At 46.4% G+C, this 27,212-nt stretch overlaps 1 protein-coding gene across 3 annotated transcripts in view; it reads left to right on the top strand.

Annotated features, from left to right (window-relative positions):
* Nucleotides 1–22,152: 22,152 nt before the first annotated feature.
* LRRC28 (leucine rich repeat containing 28) overlaps nucleotides 22,153–27,212 on the top strand; it is a 73,029-nt gene continuing 67,969 nt past the window's right edge. Inside the window, exons 1-2 of one of the 3 annotated variants that reach the window (XM_088452691.1) lie at nucleotides 22,153–22,319; nucleotides 24,896–25,090. The gene's annotated coding sequence lies outside the window, so the exon portion shown is untranslated. Of the gene's footprint in view, nucleotides 22,320–22,401; nucleotides 22,623–24,895; nucleotides 25,091–27,212 lie in introns of those variants that run through there. The other 2 variants (XM_088452690.1, XM_088452692.1) reach the window with 2 other exon arrangements.

Genomic DNA, 27,212 nt, shown 5'->3' on the forward strand with positions numbered 1-27,212 from the left:
TTTGATGCAAATTTTACCCCCCTCTTGAGCAATCTAAGATTTACAATCTTGGCAGACTGGGGATTCTTAAGAAGAATTTCCTCCCTAGGATTTGTACCTACTGCAGACATTACCGAGCAATTTATCCCCTAGGTGGTTTCTAGAGATACAGGGCCTGATTTAGAGCCGCTCGTAAGCGGCCGCTCGTTCGCTCTGAGCGTTGTTCGTACAACTGCGCATGTGTATGGGTCGTAATGCGCATGCGCAAACCAGTCATTATGGTCGGAAATCGTGCGCTCGCAAAACAGCGAGGGGCTGCTAATTTGATTGACAGAATGTACCGTTTGTGGGTGGTAACAGGGGAAGGTGCTTGAAAACGGGGGAATGGAGATCCGAACGCAGGCGTGTCAAACGGTCAAAAGGGCGTTTAATGGGAGTGCATAATTAGTAAAGGAGCGTCATCGACCACGTCACTTGGTTGACTTTTAGCCTGAACTGCTCGCAGTGATTGTGGTAGGAAAAACCTACCACAAGCACTGCGAGCAGTTCAAATGCCTTTCGATGTACCCGATTAATCTAATAAATACCGGAGATGACGTGTGATGCGAACGGCAAAGGGGCGTCTTTACAAAATAGCGAGCACATTTTTCGTTCGCTCGCTCAGACATAGAGGCGTCAACAAACCGCAAAGAGCGAGCGCTCAATTTAAATAGCCGGCCCCTTTTTTGGAACGACCGTCCGCAAATAGTGTCCGGCTCTGAATCAGGCCCACAGTCCCTAATTAGAGACTTTATTTGGGGGGGCAACAGACCCCGACTGAAACTAGAACTAATGTTTCGACATAAAAAAAAAAAGGAGGTCTTCATCTCCCAAACATCAAAGGCTACCATCAGGCATGCATGCTACCTAGGATCCTGATGTGGTCTAGAGTAGATGCTCTCAAGCAATGGGTCCACATTGAAAATCAGGCACTAGATATCCCAATATTGATAGTGCCTTGGCTTCCGACCCCTCCTAATATTGCTCACCCTACCATTACACCGACCTTAAGGTGCTGGAAAATTTTACGCAAATCCCCGTCAATATTGTCTGTAGATTCGCCATTTATGTCTTTCCTTTTTAATGAAAAATTCCCACCGGGCATGGACTCTAAAGCCTTTGCTCTTTGGTTCAAAGCAGGTCTATATAGGACAGGTCATCTAAGAAGTGGTAAAGATGTAATTCCTTTTGCTGAGATTTGTGAAAAATGGAAATTGCCTCCAAGAGAACACTGGCGCCACCTCCACGTTAAACACTTCTTGCAGACCTCTGGCTTTTCTGAGACGTGCAACCCACCTAATACTCCCATTGAACAGCTTTGTGCTAACGCTTCACCTCCGCCACATGCTATCTCTTTGATCTATAATTTGATCTCCATGTATAGTGGCGACTCTCTCCCTAACTTCACAAAAATTTGCGACCACGAACTAGGTGAGGAATTAGGGGAAGAAAAGGGTCTTGTCGCAAGCCCGATGGTCGCGATGGTCTTGACCATCATCCTGGCCGCTCGCATTAGCTGTGGGTGGCAACCCACAGCAATGCGAGCGGCCAGGAGGCCGCTCCATAAAGAAAAAAAAGACGCCCTGATTCAGAGCAAGCACTCTGTCAGAGCGTCCGGCTCTGAATCAGGGCCATAGACAGGACAGGCATCAAACACTTGCACTTACATTTGCTGTGCTGCTACTGTAGTGCTGGCAGCTGGATGGATCCCTGTGAAGCAGAGGGGAAGGAGGGCTGCAGACAGAAGAGCACACTCCAGAGGCTTCCTGCTATTCCATCTGTGTTGAAGCCCTGAACTGCCACAGCACTGCTGGTTGGCTCCTTCCCTGCATTCTGGACTCCACTTGCTCCATACTGCCTGCATCACCAGGTCAAGTCCCACATGACAGTAAGGGGTCCTATACATGCTGGTTATGCCCCTCCTATATTTGTTGCTTATTCACCTCCTATACATCTGATGACAGTCTCGAAGGGCAGACACATACTGTACATGCTGGGCACAAGGCTGGTTCTAGACCAAGTGGAGCCCTAGGCGGGAATTTCGTTTGGCGCCCCCACTCTCTCCTTGCCCCCATAGACTCAGAAACACACTTGACACGATACTTTCACACACGCTGCCCACCATAGCTTCACACATATTCACTTCCCCCATAGCCTCACTCATACTCACTGCACCACATAGCCTCACACACATTGCCCCCTAGACCTCACACACTCACTTTCCTCCATAGCCTCACTCATACTCACTGCACCCCATAGCCTTACACACACACGCTGCCTCCCATAGCCTTACACACACGCTGCCCCCATAGCCTCACACAAACATGCTGCCCCCGTACATACTGCCCCCTGAGCCTAACATACACTGCCCTCCAGACCTTACACATACTCACTTCCCCCCATAGCCTCACTCATATTCACTGCACCCCATAGCCTTACACACACACGCTGCCTCCCATAGCCTTAAGTACATACTGCCCCCATAGCCTCACATACACACACACTGCCCCCATAGCCTCACACACATGCTGCTCCCCTCACAGATCACACTGCCCCCTCACACAGTATCCACTTACAGATCACACTGTCTCCTTACACAGCCCCCCCCTCACAGATAAGGTAATCTGGCCCCTCACAGATTACACTTTCCTCTCACACAGCAGCCCCCCCCTCACAGATTACACTGTCCACTCACACACTGTCCTCTCACACAGCAGCCCCCCCTCACAGATCACCCTTGCCCCTCACACAGCAGCCCCCCACAGATCACTGTCCCCTCACACAGTACCCCTATCACAGATCACACCGTCCCCTCACACAGCAGCCCCCACTCAGATTACACTGTCCCTTCACACAGCAGCCCCCCACAGATCACTGTCCCTTCACACAGTACCCCTATCACAGATCACACTGTCCCCTCACACAGCAGCCCCCTCCCTCACAGATTACACTGTCCTCTCACACAGCAGCCCCCCCCTAACAGATCACCCTTACCCCTCACACCGCAGCCCCCCTCACAGATCACACTAGGTCCTCACACATCAGCACTCCCCCCTTTAAACACTGGCTCCTCACACATCAGCCCACCCCCTCCCTCACAGATCACAATGGCTCCTCACACATCAGCCCCCCTCCTCCCATATCACTCTGGCACCTCATGCAGCGTAACAGCCCCCTCACACAGCTACACTGAAACTCCCTGACACCTCTAGCACTAACAGCACTAACCTGCTTTCCTCAGGTCTTCCCCACACAGAGCAGTGACTCCGCCCCTTCCGGTGGCTCCGCCCCCTGTCCACCAAGTCGTAGTCAGGCAAGGCCAGGGAATCTTATTTTTTTTTGTCAGGAACAGACGGCGACTAGGGCCCCAGGAGACAGCCCTGTCAGTCCGTACCTGCAGCTGCCCCTGGCTGGGAAGCAGCCTGCCTCCCCCCTCCCCCAAACGCGGGCCGCTAAGCCCCACCCCCTTATAGAAATGGGCTGACACGCACTAGAAAAACAAACAAACACAATACTCACCTCCAGCGTCCGGCGTCCACTGCCATCTGGGGTGCGGGAAGGAGTGTGCGGCTTTTGGTGTCACCCCCTTGGAGGGTGACACCCGGTGCGGGTCGCACCCCCTGCACCCCACTTGTGACGCCACTATCTATCTATCATTTAGGTCAGGGGTCCTCAAACTACGGTCCGCGGGCCACATGCGGCCCGCTTAGGACATTTATATGGCCCGCCGGGTGTTTATGCCGCCGCTGCCTGTCTATCATTTTTTTTTACATGAGAAGGACGGTCATTGGTGGAAGAGGGAGAGGGGGCGGCCGCCGCCGCCGATTGGCTGGCCGGCTGAAGCGCTGGATCATGAGAATTGTTGGCTGCAATCTAGCTTCAGGCGGTGAGAGGAACCGAACAGCGCAGCCGGACTACAACTCTCATCTCCCAAGATTCAGAGGAAGCCAGGGCATTTGGGAGGGCCGCCTGAGCGGTGACTTGTGGGCAGTGAAGGTCGGAAGCGGGAGCGCAAAGAGCGGGAGAGAGAGTGCGGGAAACGGAGGCATCACAGCGCAGAGGCAGCTTGGAGGAAGTTGGGAGCATTATTACCTCAGTGTGAGCCTGAGGTAAAAGCGGAGTTTCACCAATCAGACTGCAATGATGGGCATTGCAGTCTGTATGTCTCTGTGTGGGCAAAGTTATTGTTGGTATATTGTTTTTGTAGCACTGTATATATATATTGGTATTTTACTAATAGCAATTTGGAATCCCTAGGAAATAATGATGTCAAGAAAAAGAAAAATTGACTCGGAGTGTAGGATATTCAATTTGATATTTCTATGCATCTCTCCCCTCTGAAACATATCCTCATCTCAGGAACCATGCACTCAAAATGGCAACCATCTTTGGCAGCACTTATGTCTGTGAACAGACTTTTTCTAGAATGAAACATTTGAAATCTCCAACCAGATCAAGACTAACGGATGCACACTTGCATCACTTGTTACGACTAGCAGTGACAAATATGGAACCAGACATTGACCATCTCATTAGCCAAAAGCAGGCCCATAGTTCCCATTGAAATACTGGTAAATTTGTTGATTTAACTTTACTTCATTTTAAATATTGTATTTGTTCCCGTTTTGTTTCTTCACTTCAAAATAAGATATATGCAGTGTGCATAGGAATTTGTTCATAGTTTTTGTTTTTACTATAGTCCGGCCCTCCAACGGTCTGAGGGACAGTGAACTAGCCCCCTGTTTAAAAAGTTTGAGGACCCCTAATTTAGGTTAAAATAAGGTTACACTACACAGTCAGTAGGCATATTATCAGATACAGTTGATAACTCGCAGGTTCATAGCAAGTCACATGATCAGCCTATTGCGGTTTTAAATCACATCCTACCTGCATTTCAACAATGCTATCTATCTATACTGTTCGCTCTACGTGTAGGGGGCTGATCAGTGAGGACGTCATATATAAATTTTTAAGAACAATATTTTTGGAGTGATGTATCTCTACAGCTACAGTAGGTATAGCAATATATCCCATATCAAATTTTGCCCTTCAAAATTTATATATGTCCTCCTCACTGATCAGTACCCTGCACCTAGAGTGAACACTATAACTATCTATCTAACATTATTTTTATATAACATCTAGGTTAAAATAACCATACCTTACATTATGACGTCATATCACCAGATAGTTTGATAACTGATAGTTCTCTACAAACTGGTGACCTTTCTACTGAAGCTGAGTGACATCACAAAGGCTGTTTATGATGTAACAAGTCACATGGACAACATACTAAGGTGAAAAATCAACCCCGGCATGCAATTTTGCCATTGCTATCTATCTATTTATAATGCATTTATAATATATCTATCATTTACAGTAGGTAAAAATTAGCTTACATTATACAGTCAGTAGGCATATTAACAAATACAGGTGATAATTGACAGTTCTATTTCAAGTCATGTGATCAGTTTATTGAGGTTATAAATCACATCCTGCTTGAATTTCACCAATTCTATCTATCTAACATTATTTTATATAACATTTAGGTTAAAATAAGCATACCTTACATTGAGATATGTCAAATCAGCAGATAACTGACAGTTCTCAACAAAATGTTGACCTTTCTAACAAAGGCTGTTTATGATGTAGCAAGTCACATGGTCAGTATACTGAGGTGAAAAATCACCACCTGCATTGCTATCTATTTATAATATATCTATAATTTAGGTTAAAATAAGCTTACATTATACAGTCAGTAGGCATATTAACAGATACAGGTGATAATTGACAGTCACAAGATTGCAAGTCACATGATCAGTTTATTGAGGTTACAAATCACATCCTACTTGAATTTCACCAATTATATCTATCTAACATTATTTTATATAACATTTAGATTAAAATAAGCATACCTTACATTTCGACATATCAAATCAGCAGATAACTGACAGTTCTCAACAAAATTGTGAACTTTCTACCAAAGCTGAGTGACATCACAAATACTGTTTATGATGTAGCAAGTCACATGGTCATTATACTGAGGTGAAAAATCTCCTCCTGCATTACTATCTATCTATTTAGAATATATTTATAATATATCTATTATTTAGGTTAAAATAAGCAAATACTACACAGTCAGTAGGCATATTAATAGATACAGGTGATAACTGACAGTTCTATTGCAAGTAATATGATCAATCTATTGAGGTTATATATCACATCCTACTTGAATTTCAACAATTCTATCTATAATTATTTTCATATAACTTTTAGGTTAAAATAACCATACCTTACATTGTGTGAATGTCATATCAGCAGATAGCGTTAATAACTGACAGTTCTCTATAAAATGGTGACCTTTCTACCAAAGCTGAGTGACATCACAAAGGCTGTTTATGATGTAAAAAGTCACATGGACAGTATACTGAGGTAAAAAAATCACCTCCTGCATGCATTATGCCGTTGCTATCTATCTATTTGTAATATATTTATAATCAATCATACATTACAGTCAGTAGGGATACTTACAGATACAGTTGATAACTGTTCAATAGCAAGTGACATGATCAGTTTATTGATTAAATAAATCACTATCTGCATTTCACCAATGCTATCTATCTAGGCAGTATCAGTGGGGTGTGGTATAAGAGATAGACAAAAAATAGTTAGACAATGTCTAGATCTACCCCAGTTGTTAGACAGCCAATAGATCGACAGGTACAAAAGGTTGACAGGTACAAAAGGTCGACACACTAAAGGTCGACAGGTACAAATGGTCGACATTGTCAAAATGTCGACACGAAAATGGTCGACACATTTAAAAAAATTGCGCAAACACCATTCACCTCCTTGCGGGCTCGCTTCGCTCGCCACGCTGCGGGCACGGTGGCTCGCTTCGCTCGCCACATGGATTTATTCCCCCTCCATGCCCACTTGGATGGTAGGGAATGACGTTGGATGGTAGGGAATGACGTTGGACACTGGCTCATCTTAAGTGCCTAACCCTAAACCTAAAAAAAAATAAAAAAATAAAATGTCGATCATTTTTGTGTCAACCATTTTCATGTCGACCTTTTCACCCTGTCGACCATTTGTACTTGTCGACCTTCTTACATGTCAACCTTTAGTGTGTCGACCTTTTGTACCTGTCGATCTATTGACTGTCTAACAACTGTGGTCGATCTAGACATTGTCTAACTAATTATGGTCTATCTACAGTCCGGCACCTGTATCAGTGGCGCTGGTGAGCAACACATTCTGTGTGGGGTTGGAGAGATCCTCCCACACAGGGTAGAAATACTGAGTTGTGACACACCTTTGGGCTGCCTTATGGAGAGAGCTCAGGTGTGGGCTGATGAGAAGGCAGACCAGTCAGGCTGCCATTGGAGACAGTCTAAGTGGGACTGTGGCAGTCAGAGAGCCCAGTGAAGCTAAGCCAAGCCATTGAGGGCCAGGAGGCGTGAGTCTAGACCTGCAGGAGGCAGGGGGTCAACAAACCTCTCAGACTGTGTGACATTGAAGCAGCTGGGCTGCAGGCTGGGGAGGCCAGAGCCTATACCTGGAGGAGACAGGGAAGGCCACCAAGACTGTGTTTTGTATAGCTGTGGCAGCCAAGCCAGGCTGAGCCGGCGATAGACCTGCAGAGAAGCAGGCAGAGACTTTATTGGCAAGCTAGCTGCACCATGATAGTCAGGGGTCAAGAAGTGAGTTAGATGCCTTAAATTGGGGCTAACCTGTTTATTATTTCTGTATCCTGGTTTCCATGCTGGAAAGTAAAGCACCATTCCATTTATTTGAATGCTGTGTGTGGACCCTCATTAAGCACATAAACACTGCACCAATCCACCCTCTACCGAGCTAATTACCCCAAGTTATCACACTATCTATCCATCTATCATTATTTTCATATATAACATTTAGGTTAAAGTAAGCATAACTTACATTGTGTCATATCAGCAGATACAGTTAATAATTGACAGTTCTCTACAAAACTCCAAGCTAGAGTGCACTTTGCCAGTGGCCTGTAATAATCAGTCACTGATTGAATGTAATACAAATAGTATATTATGTACTACTAATACTGTGTGTGTGAGGAACATTGCTAGTACAAATGTAATTATTTCTCTTTACAAAGTAACATGATACCATATTGTAAATACACCAGAGGTTCCTAAACGCGGTCCTCAAGGCACCCCAACAGTTTAGGTTTTAGAGATATCCATGTTTGACTTAATTAGTACCTCAGTCAATTTGATTTAGCCATCTGTGCTCAACCATGGAGCTCAAACCTGAGCTGTTGGGGAGCCTTGAGGACCACATTTGGGAACATCTGGAATACATTAATAGGGAGCCATTTTGTTTACAATATGATAGCTGTTAAAGCACGGAAACCACCGGGACTTGTCACAGTGGCTTCCTCACATAATTAAATCAGCCCATAAAAGTAATAGATAATGATTCATTTACCTGATATACCAATTAATATATATAATTAGACAGATTTAATCTATTTAATGAAAAAAATAACTCCAATATGTACAAAACCATTTATTAGTCATACAAGCATTTGTGACCATACTTACCTACTCACAAGGAACGGCCATAAGGCTTTCTGAAAATCTGGTAGCACTCCCGGCTGCCCAGAAGAGTGGGCAAGTCTCCCAGAGTCAGCCACCACCCGCCCACAGCTACCGAGTGAAGTTGGCGGTCTGGGTGGCCGATAACGGTATTTGCACAGAATCGCTTTATTGTGGTCCTGCCCCCGCTTCACAATGCCAGTAATCACAGCGTTGTGTAGCAGCGGATAGGACCAGGATGACACAATCGCATCATCACTCCCAAGGAGCCGCCTACGTTGCTGGGGATCAGAATCAGCCCCTCTATGCCCACATTGGCTTTTTGTAAGGAATTTTTAAAGAGACTTTTTCAATTTTCATCTGTTTACAGATACGGATATTAAGAATTATTTATCAAATTCAGGAGAGCTGAAATTTGTGTTTGCTATTCTGCAGAATGCTTCCACTTTCTGGGGGGCTTCATCCCCTAGACCAGTGTTTCACAAACTCTGCCATTACAGTCCAAGTTTTAAGGATATCTATGCTTGAGCACAGGTGACTTAATTAGTATCTCAGTCGATTTGATTTAACCATCTGGACTCAAGAATGGATATAATTAAAACCTAGGGCCTGATTCAGACCCACTCGCGAGCGGCTGTCCGCTCGCAAGTGGGTCGATGGTCTGCACTGAGCATGCGCACGACGGAGGGAGCTCCGTCGTGCGCATGCGCCAGACGCGACGAGCGAAGGACTTTCCTTCGCTCGTTGTGTCTGATCAAAGGGGGCGTGCTGTCGATGTTGATTGACAGCACGCCCCCTTTGGTGGGCGTGCCGGGGGCGTGCCTCCCTGACGGGGGCGTTCCCAAGGGAACGCCTCCCGTCAGAAGCCGGCCCACTGACATCACTAGTGATGTCAGTGGGAGTGATTTTGGCTCTGATAGAGCCAAAATCACTCCGGGCCTTGCGGTTGAAAACCTCAACCGCATGCTCCGGCTCGCAGTTTCGATGGTCGCGATGGTCACGACCATCGCGGGCATCAAACTGCACGCTCGTATAGGCTGTGGGTGGTGACCCACAGCTATACGAGCGTCCAGGAGGACGCTCCATAGTTATGGAGGACGGCCCTCATTCAGAGCGTGCGCTCTGCTCAGAGCGTACGGCTCTGAATGAGGGCCCTAGACTGTAATGGCGGAGTTTGGGAAACTGGGCCCTAGACCATTTACCCTGGCTTTGTCACTAGATCCCCCATGGGGGAATTAGGGGCATATTTATCAAGATAGTTTTTGGGGATACTCACAAATAATAAGTATCTTTTGGATGTATCTACAGCGGACTACAGCCCCCATTTTCAATCGCAAAAGCTATGTACTTGATTAATTTGGCCCCGGTAACTAACAACATCTCCAGATGGTGTTAGTTGTTGTAGCCTATAGGCTATACATCGCAAAAGTGATCGTGAGCGGGATCACTTTTTTGGCATTCTCCACTCGTGCATGCATTATCAGTAGACAATGCATGCCAGGGCCATAACTAGGGGTGAGCAAACGGTGCAGCCTCACAAAGCACAGAACCTTGTGGGCAGCACCGCCACTCACCCACACCTCCTGCATCTGGCTAACAGGGTACCCTGCAGCCAGAATCTCAGCAGCAGTGCCGTCTGGAGTTTCCTTAGGATGCTTCTGATGTGCACACCGCTGCCCTTACAGCCCCCCTTTGCTGTAATTCTCAGTGTTTGTAGCCCCGTCTCTTTAATGTGATGTCATATGGAGGGGGCGTGGCCTGCAGCGGGCACCACAAGCCATAGTTACGGCTCTGGAGCTTGCGCAGTAGAACTCGCGGCCTGGGACGGACTTGGCCCGTAGGGGTACAGGTGAAATTCCTGGTGGGCCACTGCTGAGTACCCACCCTCTCCTTTAGGGGTTCCAGACTGTGAACATATTACATTATACTGCATTTCCAGAGTTATGGTGTATCCACTACAGTGCATTGCAGTTATCAATCTGGTACATTATCATGCATGCAGGGGCAAACGTAGGATTTCTAGAGAGGGGTTTCCAAATGCTTAATTTTAGAGACCCCCGTGTTTTGGTTTTGGATCCGGACTCATCTTCGTGTTTTAGTTTTGCTCCGGCGTGCGCATGCACAGTGGCGAAACATCGACCCACTCGCGAGCGCATAGCGCTTGCGAGCGGGTCTGAATCAGGCCCTCGGTTCGGAACCCCTAAATTCAGTTGTTGTCGGTTTTCTGAGAACCGAATTCGCACATCTCGATTTTAGAATGAATTGTGGACAGTCCATGAAGAGAGCATAATTAGCACTTAACCGGCTATAATATGCATGATACAAAGTGCAGTGTATGTCATATTTCCGACATATACAGGGCCAGCGATCACAGTAAGTCATTAGATGTGGCAGTCTGGCCATCCTGCCTCGATTGAATGTTTAATTCAGATGTGGCCATGATTACAGAGCATTGGAGCAAGTCCGGGAGTCTGGGTGAGCGGCAGAAGAACCTAGCACCAGGCCTGGACATATATGTACACATTGGTCTCCTTATGCAATGACAGTGTATGCTGTACACTATTGAACCCAATAGTGTACAGCATACACTATAGCAGTGCACCCCTAACAGTGCATGTTTTCCAGATCTTCTACTTGGTGCACAGGTGTATTGATTACTTACTGACACATTTTAAAATATCCAGAAGGGGTACTAATTATTTAATCTATGATATTGGAGATCTTTAATACATACAGCTCTAATAAAATTGTATTATATACTATTGCTATTATAGTCATGGGCTGGGGAGGGGGGTTTCCAGGCAACCGGAACCCCCCTCCCTGCGTTTGCCTATGCATGCATGTATTATGATTATTTACCGTATATATTTATAAAGGGGCCCAGACCATGCACTCTCTAATGGTTAGTTAAGCCTCTGTAGTGGCTGGCCACACCCTTTCTGGAGGCTCGGCCCCTACCATTGCATTCCCCCTGCGGACCCTCCATGGCCCAGTCCGACACTTCTTTAATTTCTTATTATCTAAACTCCAAATATTTAAGAATTATGGCCGTTAGTCCTCCAAACACATTTTGGCAGTATCTTTTTTCCTTTATTTTGTGCCCTGCACCTAAGAGCTCTCCACTACAAACAAAGCAGGGGATTCAAATTCTTACAGATATGTTTATAATAAGTAATAACCAACACTATCTCACTGTAAAGTATGCAATCCCTATAAATAGTTCTAGAGTTTGGTAAAACAGGAGTTCCCCCTACTGTCCAGTTCAGGTAAGAGTACAAGCTCTGGGCCTGATTCAGAGCCGGACGCTATTTGCGCTTGCTCGTTCAGAAAAAGGGGCTGGCTATTTAAATTGAGCGCTCGCTCTTTGCGGTCTGTTGACGCCTCTATGTCTGAGCGAGTGAACGAAACATGCGCTCGCTATTTTGTAAAGACGCCCCCTGGCCGCTCGCATCCTACGTCATCTCCGCTATTTATTTGATTAATCGAGTACATCGAAAGGCGTCTGAACTGCTCGCAGTGCTTGTGGTTGGATTTTCCTACCGCAATCATGCGAACAGTTCAGGCTAAGAAACAACCAAGTGACGTGGCCGATGACGCTGCTTTGTTAATTATGCACACCCTTAAAACGCCCGTTTGGCACGCCTGCGTTCGGATCACCACTCCCCGTTTTCAAGCACCTTCCCCTGTTACCACCCACAAACGCCTCATCCTGTCACTCAAATTAGCAGGCACTCGCTATTTTGCGAGCGCTCGAATTCCGACCGCAATGACTGGTTGGCGCATGCACATTACGACCCATACGCATGCGCAGATGTGCGTACATCGCTCGGAGCGAACGAGAGGCCGCTTACGAGCGGCTCTGAATCAGGCCCTCTATCCCTTCTGATTCTAGTGTACAATCTGAATCTGTATAGGACCAGAGCACTAACCTACCTATTGTATAGAGTAAGTAGTACACTTAGGGCCTGATTCAAAGATGCACGCTATGTTGATGTTGTACGCTAGTGGCCTATGTTTTCAGTCTGCGAATGCATCCGAGCTGCACTGAGCATGCGTTCCGATGGTTCCCACTGAAAGCCGCATAATGAATTTAGATGTAGTAGTGAGAGGCAATTTCAGTGGGGGATTATGGGTGGTTAGCCAGATGCGGGCACGTCGCTATCAGCAAATGTGTCTATTGCTGTAGTTGCACTGATTTCAGCGGCCATCTTCTGTTGGAGATTCTGTGCCTCCAATGGAGCGCCTTAATCCGCTGCAGCCGGTGGGCATCTCTGTACGAATCCCAACGGCGGCGGCATTAGTTTAATTCAGTCGCACTGCGGAAAGAGATGCATTAGAGTGCACCTGTGAATCAGGCCCTTAGGGCATTATGACAATTATAAGGTATTAAAAATTAATAGAAAATAAAGCCTCTGATCCCAAAGCTTACAATCTAAAGCTGACCATACACCTAAAGATTATATTTCCAACCATCTAACTAGTTGCCGGTTGGAGTGAAAATCTGGTAGTGAATCAAAGCAAATGACAATCGTCCATTTGCTCCGATACGCCGGAAAATGGACAAAATCGGATTTAACCAATTTGTCGTAACAAATATTTTCTTCCATTTTCCATTGTTTGGGAGCAAATGGTCGATTGTCGTTTGTTTCTATACATTCCAGATATTAATTCCAGTCAGCCAACTAGCTAGATAGTTGGGGCCACTGTATTTCTGAAAGTTTTGCAGCCGAGCTGCCTGTCATGCTAATAAAAAAATGCACAAGCCGGGTGACACGATTCAGGGGGTGGGGTCACAATTGAGAAGCGGGCCCACAAACCAATCGGCCCACCGGGAAGTTTACTGCTAAAGATAAGGGTCAAACAGCCCCTGCCCAATACTCTCTCTGTTCTTTCTGTAACTCTCCTGTTCACCCAATCATTTCACTAATGTCCCTTGTTAAGCACATTTTGTATTAGGAGAAAAGTGCTATATAAATAACATTATTATTATTAACTTAACACACACACAGACTTTCTTCTTTCCTGTACTTTTAAATTAAGTGACAGAGCTGCTTTAGGCAATCACAGCAGCCGCAGCTGGAGGACAGTGTAAAGCCATCAGATTTTGCTTCCAAGGGCAGCACACTGAAAGGGGTATAGCTGCGATACTCCGAGAGGTGATAGTTTGGTAGATGCAATTTGGTACACGGATACGTTGGCACTGTTTGTACAGCGCGTGTCCCATGAAATAAGGTAAACAGAGGTGTTAGCACTATTTGTAAAGCGCATAGCATGCAATAAGGTGAACAGAGGTGTTGGCACTATTTGTACAGCGCATAGTGGGCCTAATTCAGAGCCGCTCGTAAGCGGCCGCTCATTCGCTCCGAGCGATGTTCGCACATCTGCACATGCGTATGGATCGTAATGCGTATGCGCCAACCAGTCATTGCGTTCGGAAATCGAGCGCTCGCAAAATAGCGAGTGCCTGCTAATTTGAGTGACAGGATGAGACGTTTGTGGGTGGTAACAGGGGAAGGTGCTTGAAAACGGGAAGTGGTGATCCGAACGCAGGCGTGCCAAAAGGTCAAAACGGGCGTTTTAAGGGTGTGCATAATTAACAAAGCAGCGTCATCGACCACGTTACTTGGTTGTTTCTTAGCCTGAACTGTTCGCATGATTGCGGTAGGAAAATCCTACAAGCACTGCGAGCAGTTCAGATGCCTTTCGATGTACTCGATTAATCAAATAAATAGCGTAGATGACGTAGGATGCGAGCGGCCAGGGGGCGTCTTTACAAAATAGCGAGTGCATGTTTCGTTCACTCGCTCAGACATAGAGGCGTCAACAGACCGCAAAGAGCGAGCGCTCAATTTAAATAGCCGGCCCCTTTTTCTGAACGAGCGAGCGCAAATAGCGTCCGGCTCTGAATCAGGCCCAGTATGCAATAAGGTAAACAGAGGTGTTGGCACTATTTGTACAGCGCATAGCATGCAATAAGGTAAACAGAGGTGTTGACACTGCTTGTACCAGCACATAGCAAGCAATAAGGTACACAGAGGTTTTGACACTGCTTGTACCAGCACATAGCAAGCAATATGGTACACAGAGGTTTTGACACTGCTTGTACAGCGTGTAGTGTGCAATAAGGTACACAGAGGCATTAGCACTGTGGAAAAGCTCATAGAGGGATGTGTTGGCACTATGGGAACAGCACATAGGGCCTGATTCAGAGCCGCTCGTAAGGGGACGCTCGTTCGTTCCGAGCGATGTTTGCCCAACTGGACATGCGTACGGATCGTAATACGCATGCGCGAACCAGTCAGTGGGGCCGAAAATCGTTTGTTCGCTAAATAGCGAATGCCTGCTAATATGAGTGACAGGAGGAGGCGTATGTGGGTGGTAACAGGGGAAGGTGCTTGAAAACGGGGAGTGGAGATCAGAACGCAGGCGTGCTTAAAGGTCAAAACGGGCGTTTTATGGGTGTGCATAATTAAAACAGCAGCGTCATTGACCACGTCACTGGGTTATTTTAAAGACAGAACTGCTCGCAAGATTGTGGTAGCAAAAACCAACCACAAGAATAGCGAGCAGTTCATACGCTGGTCGATGTACTCGATTAATCTAATAAATAGCGGACATGACATATGATGCGAGCGGCCAGGGGGCGTTTTTATCAAAAAAACGACCGCATGTTTTGTTCGCTCGTTCAGACATAGAGGCGGCAACAGACCACAAAGAGCGAACGGTTCATTTGAATAGAAACCCCCTTTTTCTGAACGAGCGAGCGCTAATAGCGACCGGCTCTGAATCAGGCCCATAGTGTGCAATGAGATGAACAAATGAGATGCAATAACCCTGGAACTCAAAACCAGACAGCGAGTGCATCATATGGACTTTATTCAGTGAGGACCCAGGTCGTGGTCCTTGCTGGTATGAGGACTGTGCCTGGAAACACCACCAATGGAAATGCGAATATGGATGTGCTGCTGTCGAGGAGACAGAACACCGGAGTTGAAACAACACTAGCAAAGTATACTATACTTCTAGGAGCAGAGGTATCTATGTAGACACAATTGATAGTGGCTTACTGATGGGAAATTCCCTGCAGGAGTCATCAATGCTGAAGGATAGTGGTCACACCTGAGAGAGTGTCATCTCTGCAAGGCGGCAATGTACCAAGAAGTGTTTGGGAAGGTTTTTAGTGAATTACCTAGTCTGACCTCCCTGGTCCTTACTGGGCATGGCCTTTTCCCAATTTCTAGGGGCATTTCTCCAACTGGTGATCTGGGGTGGAACAGAACAAACATAGGGTCTCATTCAGACCAGGTCGCAAGCGCTGAGCGCTCGCAACCAGATCGATGTTAAGGCCCTGCACACGTGCAAGCCCCGGAGCAAGAGAGAAATGCTCACTACAAAAGAGGCGTCGACAGCTCTCCCCGTTTTGTAGGCGGGGCGAGGGGGTGGCTACACAAACGGAGGCGTTCCTGACGGAACGCCTGCCGTTTTGTGGGTGGCTGCACTGACATCAGCAGTGATGTCAGTGGGGAGCTTCCTGCTTGATCAGAGCAGGAAGCTCCCTGGGGTTTGTGGTTGTCGAGACCCAACCTTAGGGTCTCGTCGTAAGCCCCGATGGTCGCGATAGTCTTGACCATCGCAACCATCAACCTGGTCAGTCGCTAAAGCTGTGGCAGCTTAGCTAGCGACCAGTAGGCCGCACTAAAAAAACCAAGCGGCTGCCCCCATTCAGAACGAGCGGTCGTTTCTTGCGACCGCCTCTGAATGAGGGCTATAGTTTGTGCTTAAGGCAACGTTCTTGCTCCTGTTGGGCAAGGCATGCTCTACCCAGCTGCATAGGTTCCTCCTCTTGGTCACAAGGTGGTTGGTACCAGGCAGCCCGTTTGGGTGACAGGCCCTGGAACCCTCCTCTTTCAGGTGCCTTTTTGGTCAGCAGGAAGCCACACTTGATGCAATTGGCAAACATGCTATCTAGTGACTGCAGAAGGTCTCTGGATGCTAGGGCATCCTTGATGTGGTCTGCCAATCCCTTCCAGAAGATGGCTAGGAGGGCTTTGTTGTTCCATGTCAGCTCAGAGGACAAATAAAGCAGTGTACTCTCCCACTATGGACGAACCTTGGTGGAGCCAAAGAATGAAGGATGCCCTGATGCGTTCTTCCCAGTTCATCAAAGATCCTTGATGAATGATGTAGAGTGCTGGAGCAGAGGACTATCTTGCTCCAAGATGGGAGAAGCCGCCAGATAGTAGCGACAGAATAAATGTTACCCTGGTTCTCTCAGACAAAAACTCATCGGTGAATACTGCAAAGTAAATTGATAATTGTTGTTTCCATCCAGTCCATCTTAAACACCTGAAAAAGCTTATCTTTTGCATATAGGGGGAGGATGCATCCACGGCTGTAGTATACATTTCCTCGTCACAGCTGAATCAAAAGCAGCTTGAAACAGCCCAGTGAAACTTTGGAATTAGTCGTGAAAATGCAAAAGATGGCTCAATCTGGGATTAATAGTAAATAATTCACCAACTCCGAAAAAGCAAATTGTTTAACCTGAAGCCACAATGTTTTAATGGAGGTGCAATTACAGAAACAATGGTAGAGGGAAGCGTACATTTCGGGCAAGTTGAGGAGGCGGAAAGTCCAATTAAGTGACTAAGTGAGGGGGAGAAATACCCTCTATAAAAATGTATATAAAACATTTCCTGATGGGTCGATGTGGATAAAACTTGAGTTGAATAAAAAAGAGTGTGTAGGATTTTTGATACACTAAGGTCAGAAAAGTTCTTATGATGCTGTGTTATACCAGTATCATAATGACCACTGTAATACGGTGCCCATAGTATTTTATAGAACAAGGAAATAGCACTCCTAAAACCAACAGAAGATTGGAGGGTCGTATTCAACTGGTTCATCCAGTACATAGGCGAGAGGAAAGAAACAACCTTAGACAGGGCTCGACAAATCCCAGGGGCCAGGTCGCTCTGGCGACCAGATTTTACAGGGAGGGAAGAAGCAGATTTATCAGCCCCAGCGGAGATTATTGCAGTGGGAATTTCATGCATAGTGTGCCAGCCCAGTGATCGCAGTTTTAATCAGGTCCTGTTACCTGTAGGATCTGCTGGTGGTGCAGCGGCGGCAGCGTCTACCTGACCAATCACCGCGCGTCACCTCTCCCCAGCCAATCACCGCGCGGTGTCTAGCAAGCCAATCACCGCGCGGTGTCTAGCAAGCCAATCACCGCGCGGTGTCTAGCAAGCCAATCACCGCGCGGTGTCTAGCAATCCAATCACCGCGCGGTGTCTAGCAAGCCAATCACAGCGCGGTGTCATTCCTGCTAATAGTCTTCTCCGCAACACCTGTATACGGGCAGGTGTATTGTCGGTAGTGCTGGGCCCATCTAGCAGCGCTGAGCTCTGTGCACGAAGGAGGCAGGGAACTTGTACACTGCAGATAGGAGGGAGCTGCAACAGTGACCCCACCGAGGGCTCCCAGCAAAAGCAAGGAGGTAACCACTACCCCATGTAACAGCTGCTTAACACACTTTTAATCCTGTAATTTTTTATTTTTGGGGGGGCTCCTACACTTTTGCCATGGCTCCTGGATTTTAGAAAAATGTGTCGATCCCTGACCTTAGAGGTATAATGCTGCGCCTGAAAAAGGACAAGTTATGGGAATGTAAAAAGGAGAAAAAAGACTGAGCCTGAGAGAATGATAATGGACGCTGTGAGGACAATCTGAAACTAATAATAACATTGGAAGCCAAAAAAGTGAATGGAGGAGAGGCTGAACCGTGCTGAAAGATGACAATACCCAGCAGAGGGAATATTGAATATAAGTTATTGAGGTTCCATTTATTATACAGTCAGGTGCATAAATATTGGGACATTGACAGAATTTTCATATTTTGGCCTCTATTCACGACCACAATGGCTTTGAAATTAAACAAACAAGATGTGCTTTAACTGCAGACTTTCAGATTTAATTTGAGGGTAATTACATCCAAACCAGGTGAACGGTGTAGGAATTACAACGGTTTCTATATGTGCCTCCCACATATAGGGACGACGCGGATCCGAACGAGGTAAGTCCAGGGCGCCCTTCCTCTTATTCGCGGGGGGTGAGGGTTAGGGCACCCTGGAGGGGGACTTACGGATAGGCACCCTCGCGGGGGGATTAGGCTGGGGGAAGGAGGGGTTAGGCACCCCCGGGGGGAGGTTAGAGTTAGTCACCTCCCGGGAGGGTTAGGTTTAGGGTGCGGGAAGGGGGGGTTAGGCACTAGGGGGGATGTTAGGGTTAGGCACCCCTAAAGGAGGGTTATGGGGAGAGAGGGGAGGGTTAGGTTACTTACGTGCCGCTGTCGTGATTTCCTTCTCTCGTGCAGGTGCTGGCATTTCAATCCCATTACGTCCATATTAGTAAGAAATCTTATTGGATCCCTCTCAGGGAACTATGCGTCAAGAAGCCCATAAGCTTCTATTAGGCAACACCATTTATAGCTCTATAGATGGTGTTTCCTATCGGGTACAAGCTCCAGAAAGTTTAGCTTTCTGGAGCTTGGTACATATGAGGTATGCAGTCAAACCTTCAAAAACAGCCTTTATACCTAAAGGTACAAGGGGGAGATGTATCAAACCTTCTACAGAGGACAGGTGGAGAAGTTGCGCAAAGCAACTAATCAGCTTCCAGCTATCATTTTATAAACTGTAATAGATAAATGATAGCTAGAAGCTGATTGGTTGCTATGGACAACCGGCCCTCTTTAGATTTTAACAGGGTTGTGGTATAAAAGATTGACAGTTTATAGATAGTCAATAGTTCAAACCCAGATGGTCGACAGGGTCAAGTGATCAACGTTGACTAAGGTCGACAGGTCAAAAGGTTGGCGCACAAATTGTCGACACGATTTTTTATTTTAACTAGAGATGGGACATCGAAAGAAAACATTGGAAGTACCAATGTTTTTAACATTGAATACAAAACATTATTTAGATATAAACATTGGACATTTCTCTGGAACCGATGTTTTTTTTTTTTTTTTTAAAGCAAACTCTATACTTAAACATATAATAGACTAATACACTTTTAAAATAATTCTTAGACTATGTCTACCTTCATCGAGGCAAACAGTATATATATATATATATATATATATATATATATATGTATGAACAAATGGTGCAAAAATTATAAGGCTGTATGTGGTTTTAGAAATAAAACATGTTTTGTGGTAAATCGAACTTTTTATTGAAGGTGTCTAAAGCCGCATATCCACTTGCTGACTAAAATGAGTGATTGAACAATAACGATATTGTTTAATCGCTCATTAATCATGCATGACGCTCTCGAAAACGAATAGTGATGCGCGCTCCCATTAGTCGTTTTTGACATCAAACATCACTTGAACATGCTGGTTAATCTGCCGATAACGACAGATTGACCATGTTTAGGGATGAGGGACGGTGCCTACACTCAGGGGAAGAGGAATGACTGTACGATTACAATGTTGCAATTGTACTGTCGTTCCACTCTCTGCTAGTGGATATGCACCTTTACAGTCTCATTCTCTTTCTCAATTTAATTTCTCTTGTTGTCCATTCTTCCAGACTTTGGACCTCATTCAGACGCGGTCGCAAGCGTTGAGCGCTTGCAACTGGGTCGATGTTTAGGCCATGCGCATGCACAGTGGCCGCACTGTGCGTGCTCAAGGCCCGGAACGAGAGAGAAATTCTCTCGCTCCGGAGCTCACTACAAAAGGGGCGGCTGTCGATGGTGATCGTCAGCTCGACCCGTTTTGTAGGCGTGGCGGGGGGGTGGTTTCACAAACGGAGGCGTTCCTTAAGGAACGCCTGCCGTTTTGTGGGCGGCCGCACTGACATCGGCAGTGATGTGAGTGGGGAGCTTCCTGCTCAATCAGAGCAGGAAGCTCCCTGGGGCTTGCGGTTGCGAGACCCAACCTTAGAGTCTCGTCGCAAGCACCGATGGTCGCGATGGTCTTGACCATCGCGACCATCAACCTGGTCGGTCGCTAAAGCTGTGGGTGGTAACCCACAGCTTAGCTAGCGACCAGGAGGCCGCACTTGAAAAGGCAAGTGGCCGCCCTCTTTCAGAGTAAGTGCTCGCTTCTTACGACCGCCTCAGAATGAGGGCATTTACTCTTTCAGTCTGAGTCTCTTCTCCACTCTCAGCTTAGGGGGTCTATTTACTAAGCAGTGTTAGGAGACAGAGTGAAAAGTGATAAGAAAGTGATAAGGTGCCAGCCAATCAGCTCCTGTCATTTTTCCAACACAGCCTGTGAGATGGCAGTTGGAAGCTGATTGGCTGGTACATTATGACTTTTCACTTTGTCTCCTAACACTGCTTAGTAAATAGACCCTTACGTTTCTGTCTATATTATCACACACACACACACACACACACTCTCTCTCTCTCTCTCTCTCTCTCTCTCTCTCAGCTCCTCACCAATGATGTAACTTTTGATACTTAGGCACTGCTGGGTCTGTCATATGCAGAGTGCACATGCAGTGAGTGCCTGACAGTGACACTGTGAGACTGACTGCTCAGTTACCACTAGCTGCAGCAGCCAGACATCCCAGCAGCCAACCAGTGTTCACTGAGAGCAGCACCAGTGACAGTGAGCCAGGGGTGGGACTGTCCTATGTGCTGCAGCTGATTGGCTGGCCATAGTGTCTGTCACTCTGTCAGCCCCACCCCACCAATAGCAGTAGTAGCCCAGTCAGTGTTTCGTACCCTCTTCTTAAGTTGTAATTGAATATAAAACAAGGAGAGCGCCAGCTGGCAGTCCAAAGCAGTGACAGCAACACACAGTGTCACAAAAAAAAAAAAAAAAAAACATTGGAAAAGCAGGGAAAAACATCGGGGGAGAAATCTTGTGATGGTGATGAAACATTGGATCCTAAACATTGCAGGGTTGTACATCAAAACCGTTGTTTCCGATGCAACATCAAATGATTCCCATCCCTAATTTTTAAGGTTGATGCTAGATCCTATGTGCAGACAGGACCCCTGTGACGGATCACGTTTTAATCCTAACCCACCCATTGTGCCTAACCCTAACTATCCCCTTCCGCAGTCTAGCCCTCCGCCAAGTACTTAAACCTCATCTTAACCCTAAAAACATGGCTACCTGTTGACCATGGGGCTTATTGTGTCTCGATTTTTCATTCCTGTATTTGGAGGTTTGCTGTGGAACCAACAGTCCCAGCGTGCCCACCTCCGGGTGCTTCAGCCTAGAGTAGCCCAGCAACAGGACACATTGTCTCTCCCGGTGACGCAGCCACCAGTCACTATATCATCACTACACTCACTGACCAGCACAGTATGATGATAAGCTTAGTATGCAGCTAAGGTAAATAATACATATATATATATTGTATATAGCTTTGTATTGCCGATTATTATGGTGCGTTACAATAGGTGCTGAGGGCTGTCAGTCACACAGTAGCCAATCATAGGCAGCCTAACAGAGTGGACGCCCTGGGCAATTAGGGACCTCGTTATCTGTTGGAGCGTCGTGACCGGCAGCCAATAGCCGTTTAGGTAGCACGGGACTGAATGTTAACGGAAATCCGATTGGCCCGCTGAAAAATCCACCCACACCCTGTGTCCCAGCCAACCGTAGCGCGGCGCTTCCTACCAGGCCAATCAGCTGGAGGTTTTTATGGCTGAGACTTCTTCATCATGTGTCAGGTCTTCAAGAGCAATAAAAAGGTGAGTGTGAGTACCCGGTGTCTGGAAGCTAGTGTAGGCGGGGAGGTCATTGTGTGCTCTGCCCTGTGTATAAGGGGCAGTCAGGGGGCTGCTATGCATGCAGTCATCTATCACTTCTGCATGTAATCCTCATACATAAGGCTGTGTATACGCCATCACTATACATATTATTGTGCATGTAATATCAGTACCTTGGGTTATTGTGCAACAATCCTATAGCAATGACATTTATTTATTTAGCACCATCATGTTCCATAGTGGAGCAACTAAAACAATACTTGGCAATAGCTGGCAGGCTAAGAGGTAAGAAGGCCCTGCTTGTAAGCTTACCCTTTGTCATGAGATGACTTGATTCTCTCCCATGTAATTCACATACGTGATCTACATTTGACTTGGTTATTGTGCATGCCACCATTGTGTGTTCGGTATTGGGCATGTAAGATGTGTATTCTTGTGATTATCGTGTTCAATACATTAGTTAAGACATATTTAATAATTGATATAATTATTGTGCTTACGTGGGTGTCACATTCATTTATTGTGCGTTGAACTATCCTACTACTTTCATTGACCAGGAGGCATCTCTGCTGGGTAACTTCCAAAGGGCATCATCCGGAGTTGTCTGCTAGAGTTAGCCAACACAATGCTAAAGTAGTTGTAGCGTTTTAAATATTTTGTTGACTGAATCTGGGTACACACTGGAGTGACGTCTGGTCAATTTGCTGTTTTGTAAGGACAAATTGCCTACATCGCTCAGTCTGTATGCTCAATATGCGCACTCCTGCGGTTGCGTACAACATTGTCAGGTTTGATGTGCTACACAACAACGCTGACGACATCGCTAGCGATATTGTCCACATCGCCTAGTGTGTATTACTGTGAACAGCCAACCGGATGTCCTGACAATATGTCATTCCGATTTGGCCTCTGAAGTAGTCACCTCTTGCCACTCCCAGCCAGTGAACTTAAAGATGGTTGTTTTAGTGTGTACGAGAGAACGATAAATTGTATAAGTCCCAATGATACGATATATCATTTGGTCGTTTGCAAGATTGCAGTGTGTGGGCATGATTCAGCAGTGCATGCAGATTCCCGATGTTTGGAAATCTGCACAGGCGCAGGACCCATTCTCTGAGTGTGCAGAATAGGTTCCGCTAACTCGCTCGCAGACTGTCAATGATTGACAGTCTGCTGCTGTTTGTGGGTAGGGGTGGCGTTTCCCTCTGTTTTCCGAAATGGAGGCGTGTCGCTGCTGTTGGAAGAATTTACAATCTCTGGCCCTCATTCAGAGCCGTACGCTCTGAGCAGAGCGCACGCTCTGAATGAGGGCCGGGCTCCATTTTCATGGAGCGTCCTCCTGGACGCTCGTATAGCTGTGGGTCACCACCCACAGGCTATACGAGCGTGCATTGTGATGGTCGCGATGGTCGAGACCATCGCGACCATTGAATTTGCGAGCCGGAGCCTGCGGTTGAGGTTTTCAACCGCAAGCTCCGGAGTGATTTTGGCTCTATCAGAGCCAAAATCACTCCCACTGACATCACTAGTGATGTCAGTGGGCCGGCTTCTGACGGGAGGCGTTCCCTTAGGAACGCCCCCGTCAGGGAGGCACGCCCACCAAAGGGGGCGTGCTGTCAATCAACATTGACAGCACGCCCCCTTTGATCGGACACAACGAGCGAAGGACTTTCCTTCGCTCGTCGCGTCTGGCGCATGCGCACGACGGAGCTCCCTCCGTCGTGCGCATGCTCAGTCCATAACATCGACCCACTTGCGAGCGGACAGCCGCTCGCGAGTGGGTCTGAATCAGGCCCTCTGTTGGCTGACAGGATTTCCTGGTCTCTTCCTCTAAACTGTGGCGGCTGGCTGCGGGACCCCATGGGTAATTGCAGCCGGCCGATGTTACGCAGATTATCCGATGCTGTGTTGGACAACGCAGCTCGGATAAGTAATGCACAGGAGGCGTGATGTCACCTGCTACATTATCATATCTGCAAGGGTCGCAAATTATAAAACTGCCTTGCAGAATCAGACCCTGTGTACGCTCAATTTCGCTAGTTCTGGGCTCAAGGGATATTGTATGGCAAGTCGTAACGCAAGCCAGTCGTCTCAGTGTGTGCCCAGCATTAGACCGTACAGACAAAAATACAATTTAGTTGGCATTACAGCACTGTATTTTTGTGCTGACCTAGTCACACAGAGCAGTACCCTAAAGTTTTAAATACTGGTGCTGAACTTTTTTGACATAGACAAAATGTTATAGTCCCATATGTGTATGACCTATAAAAAGTAAATATTTCGATGACACAGTTGAATAAGCACCCCTGTGCAGTATTGGTGATATTTGCTTTCCACTATATGCATGGAAAAATGGATATATTGGTTGTATTTTTTTAACACCATTTATGCAAAATGCGTGTAATTATCATGCTTGCTTACATAATGAGGGATATTTATGAACATTGCCCACAGTTGCAAATATGCACTAAATCCATGACACTATTTGTTTTTATTGTGGTACTAGCACTAGGTAACTAAAGGCTCATTACTGATTGGAAGCTATGATTTTGGCCTAGATTTGCACCTTTTGAGGAATGTTGGTATTGGGATCCGGTTAAGATCCCGTCAACTTGGACGCCGTCTCCTGGAACCCCGGCACTGAAATCCCGATCGCCGTGAGAACATCGGCGACGGAATCCCGACATGACCAAGGGATGCCGAAGTCGGAATCCCGGCAGACTGCATCCCGATCGTAAGGAGACCAGGGAAAGGTAAGTGTCAGCTGTGGGGGGTGGGGGTGGGGTGCGAGGGATAGGTTTAGGCACCCCAGGGGGACAGAAGGTTAGACAGCGGGAGGGGGGAGGTTAGGCTCTAGACGGGGGGGGGTTAGGTTCAGGCACCACCGGGGGGAGTATAGGGTTAAGGTGCAGGGTAGGGAAGGTTAGTATGAGGGCGCAGGAGAGGAGGATTAGGGTTAGAGGGTAAATAGGACAGGGGAACATTACTCACCATTCCCCTGTCAGGATTTGAGCCATCGGGGTGCCGCTGTCAGTATACTGACAGCTGGCATCCCGTCCGTCGGTATTTCATCGATTCAGTTGGTAATAACCTTCTATATAGAGCTTTATTTGCAAACACAACTGTAAATACTGTACAGTTTTGGCAGGGGAGCTTAATTAGATGATGAACTTCACTAGGAAGAAAAAATACAGATGTGTCCTCATACACTATTGCTGCAGTCACACCAAACAGCTTCTCTTGCCATGCCCAGTCCTGTTTGATTCGAGCTTCTTTTTCACCCAAAAAATTTCTTGGCTGCAAATGTATGAGACAAACCGCTTCATGAGACTGCACTGATTAATTGATATGCGACACTTGTATATCTGTGTGTCTGAGTCTGAATCTGTATACAAAGTGCTACGACGCAGCGGCCGCAGCTCTTTTCCACGCCTAGGACGTTGTGCTTCTTATACAGATTGCGACGCATACAGATATGCAAGTGTCGCATATCAAATTGATCAGTGCAATCTCATGAAGCGGTTTGTCTCATCATTTTGCGACTGTCGCATTCTCAGGCGAAAAAGACACTTGCAGCAAACTGAGTCTCATGTGACATGGCGGCCTACTCGCACCAGGTGTCTCGTGCCGTATGGCCTATTGAGGCTAGATGTATGAGGACACATCTTTACCTTTCAGAAGAATAATTAATTGTTCACTCTAGAATTTTTTTAGGGCAGGGTGATCACTGAGGAAAGTGCATTTTAATTTTGAAGGGCACATTTTTGATGTGACACTGTCACTGAAGCAACAAATACTAGTCAGTCAGTTTTTATACATCCATTTTCCCTTTAGTGTATCATATATATATATATATATATATATATATATATATATATATATATTGAGACACCCATATATTAACAACCAACATCTGTACTGAAAAAATACTAGATATGTCCAATCTTCTTGCAAGATCAGCTGTGGCATATAAATAATACAGGTGTCCTCCATTGCTGAAGCTATAATCCTTATGTGTTGTAAAACGGAAAAGTTAAGCAGAGGGTTAAATTGGATCAATAGTTCCCCTCTTCTCAGGAGGAAGTATTAAACTACCACAGTCACTAGGATCAGTACAAAATACTGTATTGTAAGGGTGCCCACACACATACTGATATACTTACGATCCGACGATGTGTCCGATTTCCCTTGAAATTCTCCCCGGCAGCTCAGCACACGATCAGCACACGTTATGCTGTCCAATCTTCATACGATCTCCTGCAGCCAGACTTTTTTTTTATAGTGCATTGTGTCCTGGATTGTCAGATCTGCCGTACTGCACGGCAGATCAGAAGATGCGATGTGCGACCTGCGGGGGCGCGCATCGTGATCGTGAATGGGGACTCACGATTTGGACAATTTTTACCCGATCTGTCGTTCCAATGTGTCGGAATCGACCAGATCGGGAAAAACAATCGCTGTGTGTGGGCACCCATAGTCTGTTCTTCTATTAGGAAAATACTGTAAACAGTACATGCTTATCTCTTTACCTTTTTTTTTCACTTTCACTCTTCATCAGAATGCTGTGTTATACAGGCAGCCACGGCAGGATGCGATTTACAGTCGCTTGCATAATAAATACAGAAGACAGGTCGCATGTTACAATATAGTTGTGTACTCCCTGTCCACCTCTGAAACACAATTTCTATCCTCTACGAATGGGCAGGGAGTAGACAACTATACTGTAACACGCGATGCTTTCTGTATTCTTTATGCAAGAGGGTGATTAATGAGCCTTCATAGTACACTGAAAAAAGGCAGGGTGCTTTGTTACATTTCAAAAATGGGCGGGTTGCGACATTCTCCTGAAACAGCCTAGTGAGAGCACTAATCCAC

The sequence above is a fragment of the Taudactylus pleione genome, unplaced genomic scaffold, assembly GCF_031769625.1.
Source record: "Taudactylus pleione unplaced genomic scaffold, aTauple2 ptg000556l, whole genome shotgun sequence".
NCBI lineage: Eukaryota > Metazoa > Chordata > Amphibia > Anura > Myobatrachidae > Taudactylus > Taudactylus pleione.